This window comes from Lepidochelys olivacea, assembly GCF_965140295.1.
Source record: "Lepidochelys olivacea isolate rLepOli2 genome assembly, chromosome: 19".
NCBI classification, from domain to species: Eukaryota; Metazoa; Chordata; order Testudines; family Cheloniidae; genus Lepidochelys; species Lepidochelys olivacea.
This window is the reverse complement of record NC_140429.1, coordinates 17,931,644-17,947,927: the sequence shown is the minus strand read 5'-3', so window position 1 is coordinate 17,947,927 and position 16,284 is coordinate 17,931,644. Positions and strand designations below refer to the sequence as shown.

The following is a 16,284-nucleotide window of genomic DNA, read 5'->3' as shown; positions in this document are numbered from 1 at the left end:
GCAAACAATACTTGTGAAGATTCCAACAAAGAAAACAAGTGTCCCTGTGTGCCACCTAATTACTCTACCCCAATAGCACATACCACATCTAGCAGAACAGCACTGAATGGGAATTCTTAGCCAGTCCCTGTGAGAAAACCCAAACTGATTACCCAGGGCTAATTGCAAGGAACAAGGAATTGGGTTGTTCCATGTGCGTGAAAGGACAAGAGTTTGGAAACTGACCAAAATAAAAAAATAACCACACACAGCACTCAACTCTCTAAGAAGTGTGGCTCTATGTAGTCTTACTTTGAATACTGTAGGTGTAGTAGATGTCAATGAAGAAAAATCATGACTACAAGCAATCAAAATCCCATCCTGTAGCTGCGAAAGAACATGCAGAGTATGACTAACAAGGAAAAAATACACTGTTACAGAGCACACTGCTTGACTTAACACTACCTGCCAGACATTCTGTACAGTTTATAAAACCACAAAATATTAGAGGGCATTTACTGATATTTCAGCTGACATCAACATGCAGTAACTGACCAAGTTCAATGCGAGAGGAGTTTTCGTCAGAGGCAGCATGTGCTGGTATCATTGAATAGTTTACCGCCATAAATGAAAATTAAAGCTGTCTCAACAATGCAGAAGACTGCAAAGCTCAGCGTGATGACAGATAAATCAAGATCATCAAGCAACCACTTGGCCCTCCTGTAAGACGGAGACCAATAATGAGGCTACTCAGGTTTAGAACTACTTTCTTGCTGGTGCCGAATGCCAGGGCAATACCAGAGTCTCTGGGGCTGCCTGAGGCAAGGTCAAGTCACTGAAACCTTCCTGAAGCAGAGCAACTATTGCTTTTGCATCTGTTGAAGAAACTGCCACGCGGTGGGGGGAATGCGGGGAGTAGCTTTTACTTCGTCGCAACCTGGTCATCTGGCACTGCTGCAGTCGCAGACCAGAGACATGACATGACAAGACACTGGGGTCAGTCACCTCCAGAGAGTCTTCAGCAAGTTTGATGTCCTTTACAACTCCTAAGAACCACGGACTCAACAAGAGCTGTGAGTGTGGAGATAGAGCGGATCACAGCTGATCAGTACTGACAAGCTGTCATTGATATCCCCTGGATGACATCGAATGAGAGATCTCTAAAAGCCACCATCAATGCCTATCCTCCACTACACAAGCATTTCAGAGAGGACTTCATGGACAACAGAGATGCAGAACACTGTGCCGAGTGCAGTGGTCTTAAAATCATTCTGACCTCCAGTGATTTGGTGCACAACTTAGGAATCATGAGAGACACTGCTTCTGAACTGGTATTCAGATAGATTAAAATTAAAGAGAGTCACATCTGGTGGAAGCTGACATATTGCTGCCAGCACAGATTCCAGCATTTGCCTCAGTGGCTGAGAGCTCAGGACTGTATGTGGAGCATGTCCTGACAGGCTATGTCACTTTCAAATATCAAACTGTACCACTGAACATGTGCTTGAATTCATGCTGGACAGTTATGCAAGAGTCTAGCTAACACCACAGAAAGTAGGTCAATGAGTATAAGGGCCTCCAATGCTTGGACATCTGTCTGAAGTGTATGCAGAATAGTCACTTGTCAAAGCTACCACAGATACCAAGAGTTACGGCCTTGTAACATGGATATACTCTATGTGGACAGCAAAGAAAAGTTTTTGCAAGAAATTGAGCATATGCAAAATGGAAGAAGAATGATTGTTCAGGGCCTACAAAGACTGAAAACTGCTATAGCAATGATTTCCACTGCCACAGCTAACTATAAGAGAGAATTCACTCCCATGAACATGTACAATTGTGGCTCCAGCTTCTCACAAGACAGTCCACAGTGATGCTAATGAAGTTGGATGGACGAACACTCTGAAAATCTAATCTAGGAAAATACATCAGAAATATGTTCATTTTGGTAGAAGGCATTCAGTAGATGCTACTGCACAGAAAACACACAATGAAAAAGTGGTATGGTCATATTATGAAGACCTACATGTTCTACTGACAGCCTCAATACTTCCACTACAATAATACATCTGAGATGAAATCCTAGCTCCATTGAAGTCAATGGCAAAACTCTCACTGATATCAACAGGGCCAGGATTTCACCGTCTCTCTCATTTTGACTTTGAAAGTAAAGAATTCACTATCGTAGTCAGAGTTTGAGAGCATACCCCCATTTCCTCCAACTATAGAATGGATCTCAAGATATTTCAGTTTTATAGCTCTCATTTCAGTGTGGCATAAAAATTATCAACAAGTGACCTGAAAAACATAACGATGTTATGGTAGTCCCTTAGAGAGGTTACAAATGTCTTTTATCATAGAATCATAGAATATCCATCAGGGTTGGAAGGGACCTCAGGAGGTCATCTAGGCCAACCCCCGATGGCAATTAGTTGTAAATCATAAGGTGGCCAATAGATGGCAATCAGTTGTAAATCATAAGGTTCCATAGAAAGTATATCTTCATTTAAAATGTTTATTATTGTCTCAAGAGGGAGAACATTATTACTGTTGTTTCCTCACCAGCAATGGCTTTATCAGTAGTATCACTAGATCATGTTTTGAAGTGTAATTTTTAATGACATCCTGTTGATTTAATGAAGGATATTACTTCCTGAAAACTTCATACAAACCATATGCATTTTAACTATGAAAATATCACATAACTCAGCAATTCACACTATACAGCTTTAATAAAATATTTTTCACCTTTACCCACCATCACTGATGATGTCAGCAGAATTCTAAGACCGTTAATTACTGTGATTAGTACAATGATGTCCATGACTAAGACTCCTAAGTGCTACTGCAGTGCAAACAATAAATAATACAATAATACTGTACAAGAATCAGAAGTAGGCACTAGAAACACTGTTTGTAAGAGAAGTGGCAGGGGTAGGTCAAGGTCAACATAGCTTTGATATTTAAGGGTTTTTTCTCCTCTATAGTTTCTTGGCAATATAGTGGGTGGAATTTAAAATCTATATAAATACATAGGATCCAAAGGACTTTCTTCACCAGATTATTCATAATTTAAATTAAGTGAAAGTTTGAGGCTGAAGCTTTGCAGTCTCCCATTAGCTGAACAGTAACTGTGGAGATGTTTTTCACGTGGTTCTTGTAATTTGCTGGAACAGGACAGACAAAGTGCCCAGGGTCAGTCGAAAAATAAGAGCGGCCAATGGGTAGCAGGAACACGAACACTAAGACCATTTACATTTTGTAAAACATAATTTTTTAGAAAGGCGATTCTGTGTAACCACCTCATTCCAACTCCATCATCTTCCCTTTCTGGTCACTATCCCATTGACTGGATACACACCCCTCATGTAATATGGAAACGTGCAACATTTCTCATGCAGAGTCATATAGCTCTGTCATGACTAAAGCAAGAAAATCCATGTTACGTAAAAAGATGGAACCAAAACTGATCAAAAAGATGCCCCCCCAGGAAGAGAAAGAGAGACAAACATCTCACTCTCTGCAGTAGTGGGCACTGCTGCAGAAGGTGAGTTGCCAAGAACAAAATCCACAATGTCTCCCAGAAAGGCATTATGGGAGAGGGAATGCACACTCAGAATGTCTGATCCACATGCTGTAAACCTTGAGATACAAGCTAATCTCCAAGTGTTTAACACTGGGGACTGGCCAGTTCTACAGAGTTAAGGGCAACTACTGCGCAGCAGCATGGCAGGAGGTGGGCTGTGACTGGGAAGGGTATGTTTCCGGCCAATGCAAGGGAGTGCCAGAGCTGGACACTTGCCTAGAGTGAGTCCTACCGGTTACCGGTTCACATTCCCCTGCAGAGAACATACCTCTTCTCAGCCAGCCCTCAAACAGAGCTCCACCTCCCTCTATTTGCTGGCTCTTGGCTTCTCCCTCAGGCTGGGAAACAGCAGGGATACTGGGAGGGCAGGTCACGGCAGAGTTTCTGGCACAGGGCCCAGAGAGGATGTGCGAGCACACTTGACAGCAGTCAGGAGATGGTGGATAGGGAGCATAAGGCTCTCTGCCAGCAGGGAAGGTGAATCGCTGGGTGTCCTACTATTTTGAATGGAAGGGGCTGGGGGCAGAGGATGTGATGATTTATTTGGAGCTGAGAAGGAGAGATCGCGCTGAAAAAGGGAATATGGCAGTGCTGCTGTCCAGGGGGAGGTAAATGAAAACAAAGACTGAAGCAGAGTTCCCAGCTCCCATCTCCCAACACTCTATGGATGAGGACACTCATTCTAAGGGTTAATCAGCCACTGGCCATATACTCTTCATGGTTTAATTAACCCCATAGTTGAACTACATGAAAGCAAAAGAGACACGGCTAATATGTTATGGGCTCTAAGCAAACATGGTTCTGGGTCAGGACTTGCAGCGCCTAGTTCTCAACGTGGACTGCAGCGTACAGACACCAAAACTGAAAGCGTACAGACACCAAAACACGCAGCTAGTATGCACGGCAGTAATTCTTGCTGCAAAGAAACTACTCTTCCTAGTGTCCTTCCCATCACCACAGACATCAATAACGCATTAGGGGAAGCCAGAATGATTCCACTGAGATTGCACTGCACTGTATCTGCCCCCAGCATGCTCACCAAACAGCAGTAAATGTGGCTCCAGCAATGCATGAATTGGAACAGCTCCCTTGATAATATACCAACATGAAGGAGCCCCACACAGTCTCTGGCACGTTGTCAGGAGAACCGAGAGGAGAGAGGAATTGTGTATTTCTGAATGGGAGGATAGCTGAGTTTTACAAACTTGCAGTGACACTAACAGCTCCATTCCTGTAGCATAGCAAAGCTCAAAAAACAACCCCCCAGGAGATTTCTGGACTCCTCATGTTATGTTATGCAGGCATACACAAGAGCTAATTAAAGTAGGGCTGGAGGGACTGAGCAGGTCAGCTGTTGGACACTTGCAAAAAGTGTTTGTGAATTTAGATCATATTGATGATATTTGATGGGCAGCATGAAGAAAGTTTTCAGAGAGAGGTGTTCAGTCTAGTGGCACAAGCCAGACCTGGAAGACAGGAACTCCAGAGTTTTACTCTCAACTCTGGCAAACTCCTTCTCTGGCCTCGGCAAATCAATTGATCTCTGTGCCTCAGTTTCCTTATCATCAAAGGAAAGACAATACTGACCCGCTACCTACTGCACGGTGGAGTTGCAAGGATTACTTAAAACTCTTTATGAGAAAAAACTCAGTAAAAGCGCTAAGTATCATTCTACAAAAAGAACAGGAGGACTTGTGGCACCTTAGAGACTAATAAATTTACTTGAGCATAAGCTTTTGTGAGCTACTGCTCACATGCATCCGATGAAGTGAGCTGTAGCTCACGAAAGCTTATATTCAAATAAATTTGTTAGTCTCTAAGGTGCCACAAGTACTCCTTTTCTTTTTGCAGATACAGACTAACACAGCTGCTACTCTGAAAAAAGTATCATTCTGTTCTTTTGGGCAAATGTATCACAGATCGACAGCCCTACGAACGGAGATTCTCTGTCCACAAAATGGGTGAAGCCCAGGCCATAATGAGGCCAACTTCTCCACTAAGCTGAAAAATTGGAGAGTGAAAGACTAACAGATTCAAAATTTGCCCTTCTCATCACAAAACGTAACTGAATTTCAGCTGTTTTCCCTGAATACTCAGTGCAATGGGAAAAACAGACAAGAAAAAGAAGAGGGGAAGCGGATGAAGATGAAAATATTAATTAATGTTATGAGAAACTCAGACATATCAAATTCTCAATTATAATGGCACTGAAGTGCAAGTTCACAGACCTAGCAACGGGTAGCATATTGCTCCAGATTCCGAAAACAAGAGTGGTTCATGTAACAAGCACAGGCCTCTGCATAAAAACACAGCTCAGCACACAGGTATGTGAATTTCACAGCCTGACAAAACATATATTTGGTCTGCTTTGTAGGACAGCAGTCACACACATTCTAAAAGGTACATAAAACAAGGCCATCCAGAGCTCCAGTCCTCCCCTTCCCCACAGATGCTCAACTGGTTTGTTTACATGTACTTTTAATGTTTTGTTCCTTCATTGTTTCCCCCTCAAATCTGATCAGTGCTCTGTCCACCCCTTTGTCTCAATCTTTTCTTGTGTTACTCTTACATAAAGTAAAAAGATAAAAGGTGCAGCTCATTTCTCGCCCCTCCTAACCCAAAAAATATTCCCTATAGTTTAAAGGTTGGTTAGTTGGCGAATACCAACACTTTGCCCTTCTACAGCGCCTTGCATCCAAGGATGCCAAGGCATTTTATAAAAATTATTTCATTATGTTTCCAGACCGGTAGGTCAAAGTTAAGTATTATACCCATTTTATACCTCAGGAATCCAAGGGAGACAGTGAAACAACTTGCCCAAAGATATAGAGCCAGCAATGGCTGACTCACTCTTTCGCTTTAACCTCTGGACATATCTCGGGGGCTTTTGGGGAGAGGTTTTTTTTCTTTTTTTAATAAAGTGAATTCAGTCTCATGCTTGCTGTTCTGAAATAATATACAAAGTTATTAACAGATATGGACTTCTCTTGAAGTGAAAAGTTATGATTCATGGAGCTGTGATGTAAATACTGACCAAAAAAAATTTGAGGTCAATATCTGCCTCAAGGGAAAACAAATTCTGATGTAAAAAAACCCCCAAAACAAATAAAAATATGTATTGTTATGTTACATACACTCTTACCTCTTGTAATGGACTAACTTGTTAGTATGTGCACCACACTCTACTGGATGGCTTCAGAACTACTCAGGTGTGTGTCAGAGACCTTATAATGCTACAGCTAATGGTAACTGTCCTTTAGCTCAAGTGGTAGGAATCTGTGCTTTCAAAGCAGGAGATGAGTTCTAACCTTACTGTCTTTGTGAAATTCTATATGGCTTTAGTGATGATCATGAAATCCTTGGTGGGCTCATCATACTATGTTCCAAATGTCTTGAGCTAGAACGTCTGGAAATCTTCATCACGGCCAGCATGGGAAAAGTGTGAAACAAACATTGAAATGGGAAAATGAAGCTGGAGATCCAGAAAAAGCTATTGTCCTTTTTTGAGAGGTGACTCTCTGCAACCAGCTAGCAAGTATTTATTTATATATGAAATTTGATTGATAAACACTCTTCCTGACCACAGTGTTACTGATTTCCAAAGAGAAAAATAGAAACCGTCATCACATGGATTTTTTAGCTAATATGAGGCAGGATTTATCATATAAACAACAACAGTAAACAATACTATAGAGCTAAGACCAAAATAGTCAAGTGTCAACACCTAAAGTTAGGCTTTGATCTCCATATTTTAGGCATCTAAATAATTGACCTGACTTTCAGAAGTGCAGAACACCCACAACTTCCAGTGAGGTCAAAGGAAACTGAGGTACTCAGCAATTCTGAAAATAAGACTTAACCATTCAGACTTGAAAATATTGGCATAATTCTACACAGCAGCTTCAAAAAAATGTAAACTAAACCTCAATGACATGCAGCAGCAAATTTGACACTGTTTATTTTTAAACATCTTGCTATTTATACAACAGTCAAACCTTTTCTTGCTCTGTTTCCAGTTCTATCAGAGTGCATCATTCTGAGGGCTGTGGAAGGATCAGATGTTTTCCTATAGATACCTTTCAAAGGGTAAACAAAGAAAAGCCCCAAGGGATAGTAATTATGGGATTTATCTGCCCAGTCACTGGGATTACCCTTTACTTTACAGCAGAAATGCCTCAGGAGCAAGAGACCACATTTTTCAGTGGTAGATATTCCAGCACCATCCTCTATTTGTTCATTTTTATATTGTGCTACACTGAGAGGAGTACCTCAGCAACATCCCAAAACATCCATATGGAGAGAAGGAAGCAGAAAACTGTCTGGGAATTTCCTGCCAGTTTAAAAAGACAGAAGCGTGGTCTATTGGTTAGTGTGATGTCTTTGGCAGGTCCTTTCACTTCTCTCTGCCTTATTTTCTCCTCCTGTGAACCAGGGTTAATACTACTCACCCACTTTCCATGGGATTGTGAGGTATAATTAGTTTCCATAAAGCACTCCGAGCACCTTGGATAAAAGCTGCCATATAAACACTAAGTATTATTACTGAATTAACTTATAGGTTTCGGAGTAACAGCCGTGTTAGTCTGTATTTGCAAAAAGAAAAGGAGTACTTGTGGCACCTTAGAGACTAACCAATTTATTTGAGCATGAGCTTTCGTGAGCTACAGCTCACTTCATCGGATGCATACCGTGGAAACTGCAGCAGACTTTATATACACAACAAGTTTTTTCATGCAGTTGATAGATTTCCACTCCATACGGCTAAATGCAGTGCCTTGCATAATGACAGGTTTCAGAGTAACAGCCGTGTTAGTCTGTATTCGCAAAAAGAAACATCCATCTATCTAAGCACTTATACGGCCCTCATCCCCGCAGTGTCAGAGCGCCTCCCAAAATTAATAAAAAGAACAATAAATAAGTCACAGGCAGCTGGTCCCCTCCGATGTGTTTCACGAAGAGCCCAAGCTTCTATTAGACAGCTACAGGCAGGTCTTGCTAAGCAAAACACAGCAAACTCTAGATTCTAAGTCGGCTTTCACTGCCCACAGCTGATCAAATAAATACCAAAAACGCCAGCAAATCTGTACACAGAAATGACAACTGTATCAAACCAATCATCAACTGCACTGCTTGCTCCATGCAAATTCCCTTCCCTGGCTGTGTTAATACAGTTCAACTTATTTCTTTCTGAGTCTTGCTTTGGACTCGAACCTGGTCCCGGAAAGGAAAGCCTGACGTTTTATCCACAAGGCCATCCTGCCTCGCCTAGGTTTAAAAAAAAACAACAACACTCCGTTCTGACTGGTCAGATATTTGGGAGTTTAGCAAAAGCAAATGCCTTCCGACGTTTAACCCTGTCAGGGCCGGAGCACAGACGCACACGTCGAAGCGAAGACAGCATGACAGCCGGGCAACAGGTGGCAGCTGCACTGCGGGCTTCCCCCGCCGCCCGACCCGGAGCAAAAGCCAGCGCGAAGTGACCGGCTCGAGCCGTGCAGGGCGCAGAAAGGCGCCAACGCAGCCGGCAGCGCCGAGCGCACGTCGGCGCAACGACCGGGAAGCCGGTGTTCGGCCGACGTGCGCTGAGCCTGGGTGCAGACAGAGGCCCCGCTCCGGCAAGGGCCCCGCCGCCTGCGCCGCGTCCACGGCGGCTGCCGAGAGCAGCGTCCGGCCGGGCTGGGCCCCAGGCGGCAGCCGCAGCCCGCGCCCCTCCGCTCGGCCGGCCCCTGGGACGGGGGAGCCCGGCCGGCCGGCCCCGGAGCGGCTTTGCCTCTCAGGGCGGCTGCAAACGGGCGGGCCCCCCCGCCCCGAACCCGGGGGCTCGCATGCCGGGCTCGCCTCTCTTCCCGAGCTGCGAGCTCGGGCCGCAGCCGCGCCAGGACGCGCTCGGGGCCGGACCCCGGGGCCGCCGGCTGCCGGGCACACGCCGGCCCGCGGGCCCCTCCGGGCTCCCAGCGCGGCTCGCTCGGCCCCCGGACCCGCGCCGGGCGGCGGCTGACCCGAGGCCGGGGTCGCCCTCGGCGCCCGCTCGCGGGGGGCCTCAGGCAGGGCCCGGGGGGTCCGGCCCCAGGCAGGGCGGGAGTCGGGGCGCGGAGCCCGGGGGCGGGGCGGGCCCGAGCGGGGAGGCCCAGGCGGGGGCCGGGCCGGGGGCTGCGCGCCCGGCCCGGGGCAGGGACGGTCCGCGGGAGGAGCCGGAGCCGGAGCCGGGCCGGGCCGCGCGCCCCGCCGCCCCCTCACCTGCGCGGCCGCCGAGCTGCTCAGTCCCTCGCCGCCGCCGCCGCCGCCATGTTCCCGACGCGCCGCGCGGGGAGGGCGGGAGCCGGCGGGAGGGAGCCGAGCCGAGCCGCCGACGCCGCCCCCTGCCGCCCGGGGGCCAGCAGCGGCCGGGAGACCCCCTCCCCCGGCTCGGCCCCTCCGTGCCGGGACACCCCGGTTACCCCCATCGTCCCCCCGCTGCCCCCCACCTCCCCCGAGCAGCTCCCGGGGACACCCCCATCTCCCCCCACATCTCCCCCACACAGCCCCCTCCCCCCGGGGACACCCCCATCTCCCCCCACATCTCCCCCACACAGCCCCCTCCCCCCGGGGACACACCCATCTCCCCCCACATCTCCCCCCGCATCTCCCCCACACAGCCCCCTCCCCCCGGGACACCCCCCAACACAGCCCCCTCCCCCCGGGACACCCCCCCGCATCTCCCCAACACAGCCCCCTCCCCCCGGGACACCCCCCCACATCTCCCCCACACAGCCCCCTCCCCCCGGGACACCCCCCAACACAGCCCCCTCCCCCCGGGACACCCCCCCGCATCTCCCCAACACAGCCTCCTCCCCCCGGGACACCCCCCCACATCTCCCCCACACAGCCCCCTCCCCCCGGGACACCCCCCCGCATTTCCCCCCACAGCCCCCTCCCCCCGAGACACCCCCCCACATCTCCCCCCACAGCCCCCTCCCCCCGGGACACCCCCCCGCATCTCCCCCACACAGCCCCCTCCTCCCGGGACACCCCACCGCATCTCCCCAACAAAGCCCCCTCCCCCCGGGAGACCCCAATCTCCCCCACACAGCCCCCTCCCCCTGGGACACCCACATCTCCCCCCACATCTCCCCCACACAGCCCCCTCCTCCCGGGACACCCCCCCGCATCTCCCCCACACAGCCCCCTCCCCCGGGACACCCCCCCGCATCTCCCCCACACAGCCCCCTCCCCCCGGGACACCCCCCCGCATCTCCCCAACACAGCCCCCTCCCCCCGGGAGACCCCAATCTTCCCCACACAGCCCCATCCCCCCTGGGACACCCCCCCGCATCTCCCCCACACAGCCCCCTCCTCCCGGGACACCCCCCCGCATCTCCCCAACACAGCCCCCTCCCCCCGGGAGACCCCAATCTTCGCCACACAGCCCCATCCCCCCTGGGACACCCCCCCGCATCTCCCCCACACAGCCCCCTCCTCCCGGGACACCCCCCCGCATCTCCCCAACACAGCCCCCTCCCCCCGGGAGACCCCAATCTCCCCCACACAGCCCCCTCCCCCTGGGACACCCCCATCTCCACTCCACATCTCCCCAACACAGCCCCCTCCCCCCGGGACACCCCCCGCATCTCCCCAACACAGCCCCCTCCTCCCGGGACACCCCCATCTCCCCCACACATCTCCCCCACACATCTCCCCCACACAGCCCCCTCCTCCCGGGACACCCCCCCGCATCTCCCCAACACAGCCCCCTCCCGCCGGGAGACCCCAATCTTCCCCACACAGCCCCCTCCCCCTGGGACACCCCCATCTCCACTCCACATCTCCCCAACACAGCCCCCTCCCCCCGGGAGACCCCCCGCATCTCCCCAACACAGCCCCCTCCCCCCGGGAGACCCCAATCTTCCCCACACAGCCCCCTCCCCCTGGGACACCCCCATCTCCACTCCACATCTCCCCAACACAGCCCCCTCCCCCCGGGAGACCCCAATCTTCCCCACACAGCCCCCTCCCCCTGGGACACCCCCATCTCCACTCCACATCTCCCCAACACAGCCCCCTCCCCCCGGGAGACCCCAATCTTCCCCACACAGCCCCCTCCTCCCGGGACACCCCCCCGCATCTCTCCAACACAGCCCCCTCCCCCCGGGAGACCCCAATCTTCCCCACACAGCCCCCTCCCCCTGGGACACCCCCATCTCCACTCCACATCTCCCCAACACAGCCCCCTCCCCCCGGGAGACCCCAATCTTCCCCACACAGCCGCCCTCCCCCATGGGACACCCCCCCCACATCTCCCCAACACAGCCCCCTCCTCCCTGGGACACCCCAATCTCCCCCAAACAGCCCCCTCCCCCTGGGACACCCCCATCTCCACTCCACATCTCCCCAACACAGCCCCCTCCCCCCGGGACACCCCAATCTCCCCCACACAGCCCCCTCCTCCCGGGACACCCCCCCGCATCTCCCCAACACAGCCCCCTCCCCCCGGGAGACCCCAATCTTCCCCACACAGCCCCCTCCCCCTGGGACACCCCCATCTCCACTCCACATCTCCCCAACACAGCCCCCTCCCCCCGGGAGACCCCCCGCATCTCCCCAACACAGCCCCCTCCTCCCGGGACACACACATCTCCCCCACACATCTCCCCCACACAGCCCCCTCCTCCCGGGACACCCCCCCGCATCTCCCCAACACAGCCCCCTCCCCCCGGGAGACCCCAATCTTCCCCACACAGCCCCCTCCCCCTGGGACACCCCCATCTCCACTCCACATCTCCCCAACACAGCCCCCTCCCCCCGGGAGACCCCAATCTTCCCCACACAGCCGCCCTCCCCCATGGGACACCCCCCCCCACATCTCCCCAACACAGCCCCCTCCCCCCTGGGACACCCCCATCTCCACTCCACATCTCCCCAACACAGCCCCCTCCCCCCGGGAGACCCCAATCTTCCCCACACAGCCGCCCTCCCCCATGGGACACCCCCCCCACATCTCCCCAACACAGCCCCCTCCTCCCTGGGACACCCCAATCTCCCCCAAACAGCCCCCTCCCCCTGGGACACCCCCATCTCCACTCCACATCTCCCCAACACAGCCCCCTCCCCCCGGGACACCCCAATCTCCCCCACACAGCCCCCTCCTCCCGGGACACCCCCCCGCATCTCCCCAACACAGCCCCCTCCCCCCGGGAGACCCCAATCTTCCCCACACAGCCCCCTCCCCCTGGGACACCCCCATCTCCACTCCACATCTCCCCAACACAGCCCCCTCCCCCCGGGAGACCCCCCGCATCTCCCCAACACAGCCCCCTCCTCCCGGGACACACACATCTCCCCCACACATCTCCCCCACACAGCCCCCTCCTCCCGGGACACCCCCCCGCATCTCCCCAACACAGCCCCCTCCCCCCGGGAGACCCCAATCTTCCCCACACAGCCCCCTCCCCCTGGGACACCCCCATCTCCACTCCACATCTCACCAACACAGCCCCCTCCCCCCGGGAGACCCCAATCTTCCCCACACAGCCGCCCTCCCCCATGGGACACCCCCCCCCACATCTCCCCAACACAGCCCCCTCCCCCCTGGGACACCCCCATCTCCACTCCACATCTCCCCAACACAGCCCCCTCCTCCCTGGGACACCCCAATCTCCCCCACACAGCCCCCTCCCCCTGGGACACCCCCATCTCCACTCCACATCTCCCCAACACAGCCCCCTTCCCCCGGGACACCCCAATCTCCCCCACACAGCCCCCTCCTCCCGGGACACCCCCCCGCATCTCCCCAACACAGCCCCCTCCCCCCGGGAGACCCCAATCTTCCCCACACAGCCCCCTCCCCCTGGGACACCCCCATCTCCACTCCACATCTCCCCAACACAGCCCCCTCCCCCCGGGAGACCCCAATCTTCCCCACACAGCCGCCCTCCCCCATGGGACACCCCCCCACACATCTCCCCAACACAGCCCCATCCCCCCTGGGACACCCCCATCTCCACTCCACATCTCCCCAACACAGCCCCCTCCCCCCGGGACACCCCAATCTCCCCCACACAGCCCCCCTCCCCCATGGGACACCCCAATCTCCCCCACACAGCCCTCTCCCCCCTGGGACACCCCCATCTCCACTCCACATCTCCCCCACACAGCCCCCCTCCCCCATGGGACACCCCCCCACATCTCCCCAACACAGCTCCCTCCTCCCTGGGACACCCCAATCTCCCCCAAACAGCCCCCTCCCCCTGGGACACCCCCATCTCCACTCCACATCTCCCCAACACAGCCCCCTCCCCCCGGGACACCCCAATCTCCCCCACACAGCCCCCTCCTCCCGGGACACCCCCCCCGCATCTCCCCAACACAGCCCCCTCCCCCCGGGAGACCCCAATCTCCCCCACACAGCCCCCCTCCCCCATGGGACCCCCCCACACATCTCCCCAACACAGCCCCCACCCCCCGGGACACCCCAATCTCCCCCACACAGCCCTCTCCCCCCTGGGACACCCCCATCTCCACTCCACATCTCCCCCACACAGCCCCCCTCCCCCATGGGACACCCCCCCACATCTCCCCAACACAGCTCCCTCCTCCCTGGGACACCCCAATCTCCCCCACACAGCCCCCCTCCCCCATGGGACACCCCCCCACATCTCCCCAACACAGCCCCATCCCCCCTGGGACACCCCCATCTCCACTCCACATCTCCCCAACACAGCCCCCTCCTCCCTGGGACACCCCAATCTCCCCCACACAGCCCCCTCCCCCTGGGACACCCCCATCTCCACTCCACATCTCCCCAACACAGCCCCCTCCCCCCGGGACACCCCAATCTCCCCCACACAGCCCCCCTCCCCCATGGGACACCCCCCCACATCTCCCCAACACAGCCCCCTCCCCCCGGGACACCCCAATCTCCCCCACACAGCCCTCTCCCCCCTGGGACACCCCCATCTCCACTCCACATCTCCCCCACACAGCCCCCCTCCCCCATGGGACACCCCCCCCACATCTCCCCAACACAGCTCCCTCCTCCCTGGGACACCCCAATCTCCCCCACACAGCCCCCCTCCCCCATGGGACACCCCCCCACATCTCCCCAACACAGCCCCATCCCCCCTGGGACACCCCCATCTCCACTCCACATCTCCCCAACACAGCCCCCTCCTCCCTGGGACACCCCAATCTCCCCCACACAGCCCCCTCCCCCTGGGACACCCCCATTTCCACTCCACATCTCCCCAACACAGTCCCCTCCCCCCGGGACACCCCAATCTCCCCACACAGCCCCCCTCCCCCATGGGACTCCCCCTCCACATCTCCCCAACACAGCCCCCTCCTCCCTGGGACACCACTGCCTGCCCCCAATCTCCCCCGCACAGCCCCCTCTCCCCTGGGACACCCCCATCTCCCCCACACAGCCCCCCCTCCCGGGGACACCCCATCTCCCTCCACCTCCCCCGCGCAGCCCCTTCCCCCCGGGACACCCCCATCTCCCCCGTACAGACCCCCCTTCCCTGGGACACCCCCATCTCCCCTGCACAGCCTTCTCCTCCCTGGAACACCCCTGCCTGTCCCGAATCTCCCCCGCACAGTCCCCTCCCCCTTGGAGACCCCCATCTCCCCCTCACTTCCCCTGCAGAGCCCCCTCCTCCCTGGGACACTCCTGTCTGCCCCCCATCTCCTTGAACACAGCCCCCTCCTCCCTGGTACACCACTGTCTGCCCCCCATCTCCCCTCGCACAGTCCTCTCCTTCTTGAGACACCCCTCTCTTCCCCCATCTGTCCCCCCACTCACAGCTCCCTCCTACCTGGGACACACCTGTCTGCTCCCCATCTCCCCCGCACAGCCTTCTCCTTGTGATACCCCCAGCTACCCCCCCATATTCCTGCAACATAACCCCCTCCTTCCCTGGCACCCCCCCCCAGCACAGACACCCTGATCCACAGCCCCCCGTGACCTCCCCTAGGCTACCTCCCCCGATCTTCCAGTACAGACCTGTCCTCCCTCCCTGGCATACACCCCCAACTACCCACGCACCGATCACCCCCCAGCACAGATACCTTGAGCCACACCTGCCTTCTTCCCTGGCATTCAGCCTCCCCATGACCTATCCCTGGCTGCCCCCCACCAGTCTCCCCCAGCCACAAAATCACCTTCACTCATCTACTCCCACCAGCCATAGAAACTCCCACTTATCTCATCCCCAGCACAAACACATGCAGTGACCACCACTCCCAGCTAGAGAGAGACTTTTCCTTGCACACAGTTCCCTCCCATAACCTCCCCAATATTGCTTAGACCAGTGGTCTGCCTAGCCCATTATTCTGTCTACTAACTGTCATCTGTAACCTATAATTTAAATCAGCTTCCGTACCAAAAGACTGGAGGATAACTAATGTGATGCCAATTTTTAAAAAGGGCTCCAGAGGTGACCCCGGCAATTATAGGCTGGTAAGCCTGACTTCGGTACTAGGCAAACTGGTTGAAACTACAGTAAAGAACAAAATTGTCAAACACATAGATGAATGTAATTTGTTGGGGAATAGTCAACATGGTTTTTGTTAAGGGAAATCATGCCTCACCAGTCTACTACAATTCATTGAGGGGGTCAATAAGCATGTGGACAAGGGGGATCCAGTGGATATAGTGTACTTAGATTTTCAGAAAGCCTTTGACAAGGTCCCTCACCAAAGGCTCTTAAGCAAAGTAAGCAGTCACGGGATAAGAGGGAAGGTCC

At 54.4% G+C, this 16,284-nt stretch overlaps 1 protein-coding gene across 5 annotated transcripts in view; it reads right to left on the bottom strand.

Moving 5' to 3' along the window:
* Positions 1–9,938, bottom strand: part of SCMH1 (Scm polycomb group protein homolog 1) — a 120,722-nt gene extending 110,784 nt beyond the window's left edge. For all 5 annotated transcript variants that reach the window (XM_084652492.1, XM_084652493.1, XM_084652496.1 and 2 more), the window contains exon 1: positions 9,803–9,938. The gene's annotated coding sequence lies outside the window, so the exon portion shown is untranslated. The remainder of the gene's footprint in view (positions 1–9,802) is intronic.
* Positions 9,939–16,284: the final 6,346 nt, after the last annotated feature.